We start from the raw sequence: 9,150 nt of genomic DNA on the forward strand, positions 1-9,150 counted from the left end.
CAATGTGATCAGTGAATGCCAAACCCCTTTGAAGATCACTAATGTCATAAAACCTGAATCTTCATATAAATGTCCTACAGTAGGACATATTGCCAGGCAGTGACTGTGGGGCTGAATAGCAGGACATTATGAGACATTATTAAAAGGGAAACAATAGTTATCAAAACAACTTTTGCTTAATAAAGGGGTTACGGTGTATATATCATGTCCCCTGCCAGTGGCGTACACACAAACCATGGGGCCCGGTGCGAAAATGATCCATGGGCCCCCCCCCCCCCCCAACTGACACACACACACACACAGACACATACACACATAGACACAAACAGGCAGGCAAACATATATACATACAGACAGGCACACAGACACATACATACAAACAGACAGGCACACATGCAGACACAATTGAATATAAACACAGTACTTTCAGCCAGAAAATAATCCGTCAAAAAACACAGAGAGGGTTACAGGGGTACTAACAGGGCCTAACCCTAGACTATACAGAAGATACAAAAAATAAGGAAATGAGGGAGAAGCATTCCTAAACAGAAAGCAAATCTCATCAAAACCAGTACCCCCAAGAGAGCACTATATAGACCTTGCAAAAAGACTGTATCTCAGACAAGGTGCAAAAAAAAAAAAAAAAAAAAAAAGTTTTAATGGTAGTAAAATATTAAAAAACTAAACACCACGTGTCTAAAATACACCAGACTGTTTAACCAATCAATATGGAAGAATACTGAGGAATATAACCCAGCTCAATTGAACACACACTGGGTTGTGTTATAAATTGATACTTGGCAAATAAATCACTCAAAGTAACAGAGTGGCTAATAAAAAAAAATATAGCAACATAGGTGGCAAAAGCATCAACTCATCATATGCTAAAGAGTAGCTGTAATATGTCCAGATTCATCTAGATAAATAAAGTCATGGATATAAAAGAACCCATAAATCTCCTATATACCCCATTTCTGTATGATAGTTCAAAGTCCTAGTACCTAGTAAACTCATCCGGACTGAAATGGCCCTATAAGTGTCACAAACGATGAGTAAATCGAAAGGACAGAAAGAAATAGATAAATGAAATTAAAGTAAGATAATAATGTAAGGGTTCTCATTGCTCCATATACAATATATGGAACAGAAAGCGGAGATTCAGCTGGCAAAAAAAGAGAATCCCTGCCTAAGTGTAGCGTGTTGTCAGGATCGGGACAGGGATCCAACACGCAGAGTACAAACAGTAGCCAGATACGTATACCGGACCTTAGAATGGCCGGACTAACGTAAGTAGTACTGAGAGAATAGTCAAAGACAAGCCGAGGACGAGGGTAACAGAAGGCAGGAGAGCGAGAGACAAGCCGAATCAAGGATACAGAGGTAAGCAGAGTAGAATAAGCAAGCCGGGTCAAAACCAAAGGGAATAAGCAGAACACAAGCACTGAGTGACTAGAACAAGCTAGAACCACGACAGGGCAATGAGCTGACGAGAGAAGCTCCGTTAAATACCCTGTTCCGAAAAGTAACCACGCCTCTGAGGCGTCCTGATTGGTGCTGCAGCATTAGACTGACAGGTCGTTCCGGTAGTCTCCTGACGACTTCCGGACGTGATGCTATAAAAGGCAGTCACTCCCTCGCGGCCGGCTTTGCACGACCGGATAGACCGCGAGGAAGGAAGCCATCAGACCGTCCGGATGAAGGAACTGCTAAGTCTCTACCTCTTTCGGAGGCAGAGACCACAGGTACCCTGACAGTAACCCCCCTCTCAGATACGCCCACCGGGCGGAAGACACCAGGCTAGATGGAAACAGTCTGCAAACGTGAACAAACACCCACAGCCCAACGCGCGTTTCGGCGATAATAATCGCCTTTCTCAAGGGCACGAGTAAACATGCAGACACACAGACAGGCACACATACATAGACACACACAGGACACATACATACAAAGACACATGCATAAAAAAAACACAGGCACACAGACACACAGGCAGACAGACATGATGCACATACATACAAACAGACAAGCACACACACATACAGGCAGACACACATACAAAGACATACATACAAACAGGCAGACACACACACAAAGACATACATACAAACAGGCAGACACACACACAAACAGACAGGCACACATACATACAAACACACACACAAAATGTTTAAGTCACACTCCTCTTTCCTACCTTTTAGGTGCAGGAGGGTGACTTTCCCTGGGGTCCAGTAGTGGCTCAGGTGGATGGGAGTCAGAGTTCCCACTCTGACTCCCTCTGCTTCCTCCCGCGCGGCTCTCAGTGTTAGCTGGGAGGAGTGACGTGCAGTCACTTCCTCCCAGCTTGTGATGTCATCACAGGGGATATGGATTGTAAGGGGGCCCGGTCACACTGTTAAAACGCCCAGCGCTGACTGGGCCCCCTTACAATCCATATCCATCGGGTGGCCCTGACAGCATGGGCCACCCGATGGACCCCTTGGACGGTGGCCCAAGCGCTTTGCTGCGTGGGTCGGGGCCGCAGAAGATGATGGCGGCCTGGAATGGCGGGCACGGTCGCAGCAGTGACCCCTGCGACTGCGGTATGTACGCCGCTGTCCCCTGCAGTCTCACTGCTAAATTCTCTGCCATTTAGGAGGCAAATCACTTTGTTTATACAGCCCTAGTCACACCTTGCTGATTGTGATTTACACAGCTTTCCCAAACACTTGCTGCATAGGGAGATCTTAATGTTTACATTTCCTTTATTCCATTGTGTTAAATTTCGAATTTCTTATCTTCTGCACTGTTGATAGCCCTATAGATCCTGCATGGGCTTCTTGTGAGTGATTAATGTTCAATTTACAGAGTAGAACATAAAAAAGTAAATTAACCTCTGATTGAAAATCCTAACATTTTGTTTTCATGCAGGCTGTGTCAGTCACAGCCAGAGGAGGTGTGGCTAGGGCTTCATAAGCAGGAACAAAAGTGATTTAACTCCTAAATAGCAAAGAATGGAGCAGTGGGACTGCAAGGGCATGATCTATACACCAAAACTGCTTCATTATGCTAAAGTTGTTTTGGTGACTATAGTGTCCCTTTAAGTTAACATTGCAGAACCTGGCACCCCATGTAAAGATGCCTCTCGCTACATGTATAACACATGGACATTCTCACCCTTTAACCTTATTTCTTCCTGGGTTTGAAAACAGACTTTCTACTATAGACAGTTGCGGATTTATCCCATGCAGTCACTTGTCTCATTCACTTAATTCGGTTGCATTATCCAGAGATGGACATCCCATAATCTGACTAAGTGCCACGAGGACATGGTAAATCTGCCCAAGGTATTCATTTACCCTCAGTGCCAATCCTACAGCATCCACAAAGCGCTTTAGATTAAGCGGGTTCTGTAATAAAAGAGCAAATTGTTGGGAATTCAAAATTACTTAAGGGGACACTCCACTGCCCAAATATAAAATAAATATAAAACCCTGTTTAGCAAACATACCCCGAATGAAACTTGCATGCATTTAATTATGCACTTTTGTCATTGGAGTTATACCTAAAATCAGCTTGCAAAGCCTGCAGTTCTCGTCTGCAGCCTTTGTAAGCGCTATCCTTCTGACCCCGCCCAGAATTTCTGTGGCTGTCCAATCACAGACTTCCCTGTACAGTTCAATGAGAAGGCTTTGTAAGTCAGGTGCTCTAGGGAAATCGATGCCTCTTGAGTTTAGCTCCACTGAGCTAACTAAACCAGGAAGTAACAAGACCTGTTGTCTGATTGAAATCGAAGGGGTTGTAACCAGGTTAATTTAAAAAAAATATTTATAACCCGACACTAGGACCACGCAAAACCAACCAAAAACGTACGCACCTAAGACCAACGACAACAAAAGAACCTAACAGCACCAACACACCTACCTCAACGACAAAGAGGAAAAATCAAAAAGGAAACTCAGGACGACACACACTAACCCCCAACCCCCACCTCCATCCCCCATACCAAATCAAACGGACAAGGTACGACCAAAGTCGTAAATCACCCAACACTCAATGCCCATAACTAAGAGGTACATGGCACACAGACCACAAGACAGGACCAAGACACGCAAAACACCTCAGAATGTAAGCAACATACCGCTACGAGAGGGCACTCCTCCCCCATCTCTTTTAATTCTGTACCCCACCCCAAACCTTAGAGGAAATAGGATTGCAAATTACCACGAGAATGTAAGAGAATACCAGACATGTAAATACGTTAAAAATGTTACTGAACAACTTCCACGTGGACAGCCAATATACTATGTACAGCACCTGAATGTGATGCAAACCTGTTCCACAATCACTACCCCCCTACTTTCTTTCTGTAACCCCACCCCGAATCCGTATACTAATTAAAATTCTAAATAAAGAATTACAAAAATATATATATATATTTATAAACATTTAAAAGAAAAAAAAAAGTGTAAATTTCTATTGAAATCTGCACTTTTTGCTAAATGAAAAATGAAAAATAAATTAGGATACACTCTTCAAACATAAAGCTTTTCAGCAAGCTAAAGTCGTTTAGGGGTCTGGAGTGTCCCTTTCATTTAAATTTTAGGTCAAAATACAGTAGGCAATGTTTAAACATACTCGATGTGTTGAATTTTTTAGGGTCAACTAATTTGACCTTAAACTTGAAATCACAAAAATGTGAACTGTAGTGAATAGCCATAAACATGTCAACCTACACAGGTCTGGATTTTCTACTAACCTAATATGGGGTGATAAACCAATGGTGGACTATGTGCAACAAAGCTTGCAATCTATCCCAGTACACACACACTCTGAACTTTATCATAGCTGTGAAACTGAATTAAAAAGCAAAGAACTTTTAATAAAAAAAATAAAATAAAAAAAGGTCAATTCATTACAGCTTTTTGATGTTTGCTAAATCTGGTACACTTTGTGGTTTCCCAATCCATTGGCATCCCATTATGTGGTTAAATATTAACGTGGCTGCTTTTTAATCCAACATTATTTAGCTCACATACACTGGATATTCACATAGATTGGGGCTTGGAGGATTGTTGAAATACTTCACTTAGTTTATAATTAAATAAATAATTAAGCAGCACATCACCTCTAAGGTTGATTGTTGAGATCTCGACATTTGGCCCATTTACCCCAAGAATCTGTGCAAATCACCCAAGACGCTGCGAATACGCCTATTCACCCTTGAGAATCTAGCCATTCATTAGAGTGTATAAATCTGTCCGGTCACACTAGGAATCCGTCCATTCACTGAGAATTTGTTTTGAGACCCTGACCGTTCACCTAAAATCAGTTACTATAATTCTGCTAAATTACTGAATGCATGAGCCCATTGTCTGTAAAAGAGAAAAAAATAATAATAATCATGACAAAGTTACTCTGTTTCAGAAATGTTGCTATCTCCCCTTGGGATCTTCATGAGACCCCGATTAAACACATCCTGTCCCGGCAGTTGGTTTATGTGCATAACATTGTCTATAATTGTTTGTCAATCATGTCATCAGATTACACCAGTTACAATCAGGGACTCCTGATGACATGTTTGGCATAGAAACATTGCTGCGTGATTGTAAGTGAAAGTAAACGAGAGTGTAAAGGTAATTTTCCAGTGTGAAGTCATTTGACTTTTGCGAATAAATAGGGGAAGTTAAGGCTTCTTAAAATGGGGATACATTATTAATGAGCATCAATTTTAAAATGTTCTAAATTTTTATACAATTTGTATGTAGTGTTCTTTATTTCTGCTCCACAAATGGGTCAAGGGGGCCTCACTTTGTTTATACAGCCCTAGTCAAACCTCCCTGCATGTGACGTGCACAGTCTTCCTAAACACTTCCTGTAAAGTGAGATCTAATGTTTACACTTCCTTTTTTGCACAGTCTGTGTAATTTAGAATGTCTTATCTCCTTCACTGTTAATAGCCTTCTAGACCCTGCTGAAGCCTCCTGTGAGTGATTGTGCTGTAGAAAATAGGGAACACGTACGTTCTCCAACACAACCCAGGGAGAGGGAGCCCAACTTGTTTGAAATTGAAGAATTTGGGCCAAACATGATGCGTAGTAATAAAAGCAAAATGCCTGGGACTCCCAAACCTTCCCTAAAAAGGCACATGGTCACTAGTTTGTGGTGTTAACCCAGGCGGGCATTTAATCCCAATGTATGAGTAGATCATAGTTTGAAGTTTACATACAAGGTGGGGGAATTTGAGATCACAAATTCTCTGCATATCGACATTGTAAACCTTTTTAGAGATAACAGTTTGTGTATTTCGTGCAACATCTGTGCAATTTCAATCTTCTGTTGTGTATGTAATTAGAAAACCCCAATAAAGATTAAACATGGGGAAAAACAAAGACGTCATACATTCTTCATCTTTACAGGGCGAGCGATACAGTGGGCATTCCCTGGTGTCTATGGAATACATAGATCATATGTGGTTGGGGACCCTAACAGGTATCTACACAATAACAAGCGCTACCACTAATTTTAAATACTGCTTAGAGAAATCATCTCTCCTTAGTAAATAATTATCTCCTAATCTCCAGTGTTCTAATTTGACCCATGTTACATAGCTATGCTTTGTCCCGCATGATAGATTTCACTTCAGATATCAGTAAACATGTTAAGCAAGCTCTGATCAAGTGACCTGCTTGCAGTGCAAACATGTACACTTAGAAATAAAAGCTTTCATAGACGGTAATGATCGGGTCACATGAGAATTTAGCAATCTTTTTTCAGACAGACAAACAAAATACCAGTATATAAATTCAACAAAAATTATGGACAAAGCTTAATGAGCCATCAACACACACACAAAAAAATATTAATAATAATTTCTAATTTTTATTCTTTTACAGTAGTAGCCAGAGCTCATTTTGGGGTAGTTTTCCATAAATAACAGCAGGTTACGATTCAAGCAATTTCACCAACACCCCGGATTAGAAAATAGACAATGTGTGCATCTCATTGCATTTCAGTACATATAGCAAACCCCCCCAACATGTGCAGACTGCATTGGATAGAGTGGGAAATAATGTAAAAATGTGTATTTCTAATCCTTGCTGGACTACAACTCTCATTAACCTCAGTCAGTGGCAAGTTAAGGATAATAGAAACTTACTGTGCCCTCACTTTGTCCCTGGTGACCTAGGAATGGGAAGGAATGACGATCACTCTGAAGCATAGATCTCTCCCCCACTCCCTCTCAATGGGTGCAGAAGAAGACATGGGGTGCAGAGTCTGGATATTCATGCAATCTATATGTTCCTTGGCTGTGACAAAAATAAATATTAAAAAGGGACCACTTCTGCCCATTGGAGTGCTCTGGGTGCCAACTCCCATCACCCTTAACTCTGCAACTGTAAATATGGCAGTTTTCATAAACTGCAATATTTACATTACAGGGTTAACGCCTCTTCTAGTGGCTGTCTACTAGAGGGCACTTCCTGGTTAATATCACAGATTTTGCTATAGCTATGTGAGGACCTCCAGCGTCGCTGAAATCCCCATAGGAAAGCATTGAAAGCATCTTTCAATGCTTTCCTATGGGGAGGTGTAATGCGCGTGCACGGCATTGCCGCGCATGCGCATTAAGTCCCCCCGCCGCCGGCCGCGCATGCGCAACAGGTCTCCCCCGCCGGATGATGTCGGCGGGGGAGGAGTGTGGGTGGACCCTGATCCAGCGCCGAGGGACATCGGCGCTGGAAAAGATAAGTCAATGAAGGGGTTTTAACCCCTTCAGCAACATGGGATGGGGGTGTGGGAGGGAGAGGGGACCTGCAGTGCCAGGAATGGATTGTATTCCTGGCACTGGAGTGTCCCTTTAAAGGGAGTTATAGCTAATGATAAAGGATTAATCTTTGCTCACACAATTGCACCAGATGTTACTGCGCCACTGTCTAAGTCACTGCTATCGTTTAGCTTCACTGGAAAATTAACAATCTCAGAGCAGTCAGTTTCTCTGAACTTTTACATAATCATTGATTGTTATTGAATACTTACATTTAACGACTTAAGCATACCTCCCAAGTGTCCCTATTTAGGAAGGACAGTCCCTATTTTGCACCCATATCCCTCTGTCCCTCTTTTCCATCCTAATGTTCCTCTTTTCGAGGAGCTCCATGTTGTTGGTGTCTCTGGGTGTATAACAGAGCTCCACAGCAATAATACTCCCAGTAATGTGTTTTAGTGTATAACAGAGCTCCACAGCAATAACACTCCCAGTAATGTGTTTTAGTGTATAACAGAGCTCCCAGCAATAATACTCCCAGTAATGTGTCTGAGTGTATAACAGAGCGCCACAGCAATAATACTCCCAGTAATGTGTCTGAGTGTATAACAGAGCTCCACAGCAATAATACTCCCAGTAATGTGTCTGGGTGTATAACAGAGCTCCACAGCAATAATCCTCCCAGTAATGTGTCTGAGTGTATAACAGAGCGCCACAGCAATAATCCTCCCAGTAATGTGTCTGAGTGTATAACAGAGCCCCACAGCAATAATACTCCCAGTAATGTGTCTGGGTGTATAACAGAGCTCCACAGCAATAACACTCCCAGTAATGTGTCTGAGTGTATAACAGAGCTCCACAGTAATAATACTCCCAGTAATGTGTCTGAGTGTATAACAGAGCTCCACAGCAATAATACTCCCAGTAATGTGTCTGAGTGTATAACAGAGCCCCACAGCAATAATACTCCCAGTAATGTGTCTGGGTGTATAACAGAGCTCCACAGCAATAACACTCCCAGTAATGTGTCTGAGTGTATAACAGAGCTCCACAGTAATAATACTCCCAGTAATGTGTCTGAGTGTAAAACAGAGCCCCACAGCAATAATACTCCCAGTAATGTGTCTGAGTGTATAACAGAGCTCCACAGCAATAACACTCCCAGGAATGTGGCTGAGTGTATAACAGAGCTCAGCAGTAATAATACTCCCAGTAATGTGTCTTTAAACTACAATAAATGTGTTTAGAAATCAGTCTGTGTAAATAAGATACGTTGCTCATATTATAAATTACTTTACTGTTATTAGTAAATCAATTTACTCAGAACAGGCACACCCCCACTCACACCCCTAACATTAAAAAGTGTCTGTCTTTATCCATTTAGAATGTTAAGAGGTTTGAGTTAA

This window comes from Pelobates fuscus, chromosome 13 (assembly GCF_036172605.1).
Source record: "Pelobates fuscus isolate aPelFus1 chromosome 13, aPelFus1.pri, whole genome shotgun sequence".
In the NCBI taxonomy this organism is placed as follows: Eukaryota; Metazoa; Chordata; class Amphibia; order Anura; family Pelobatidae; genus Pelobates; species Pelobates fuscus.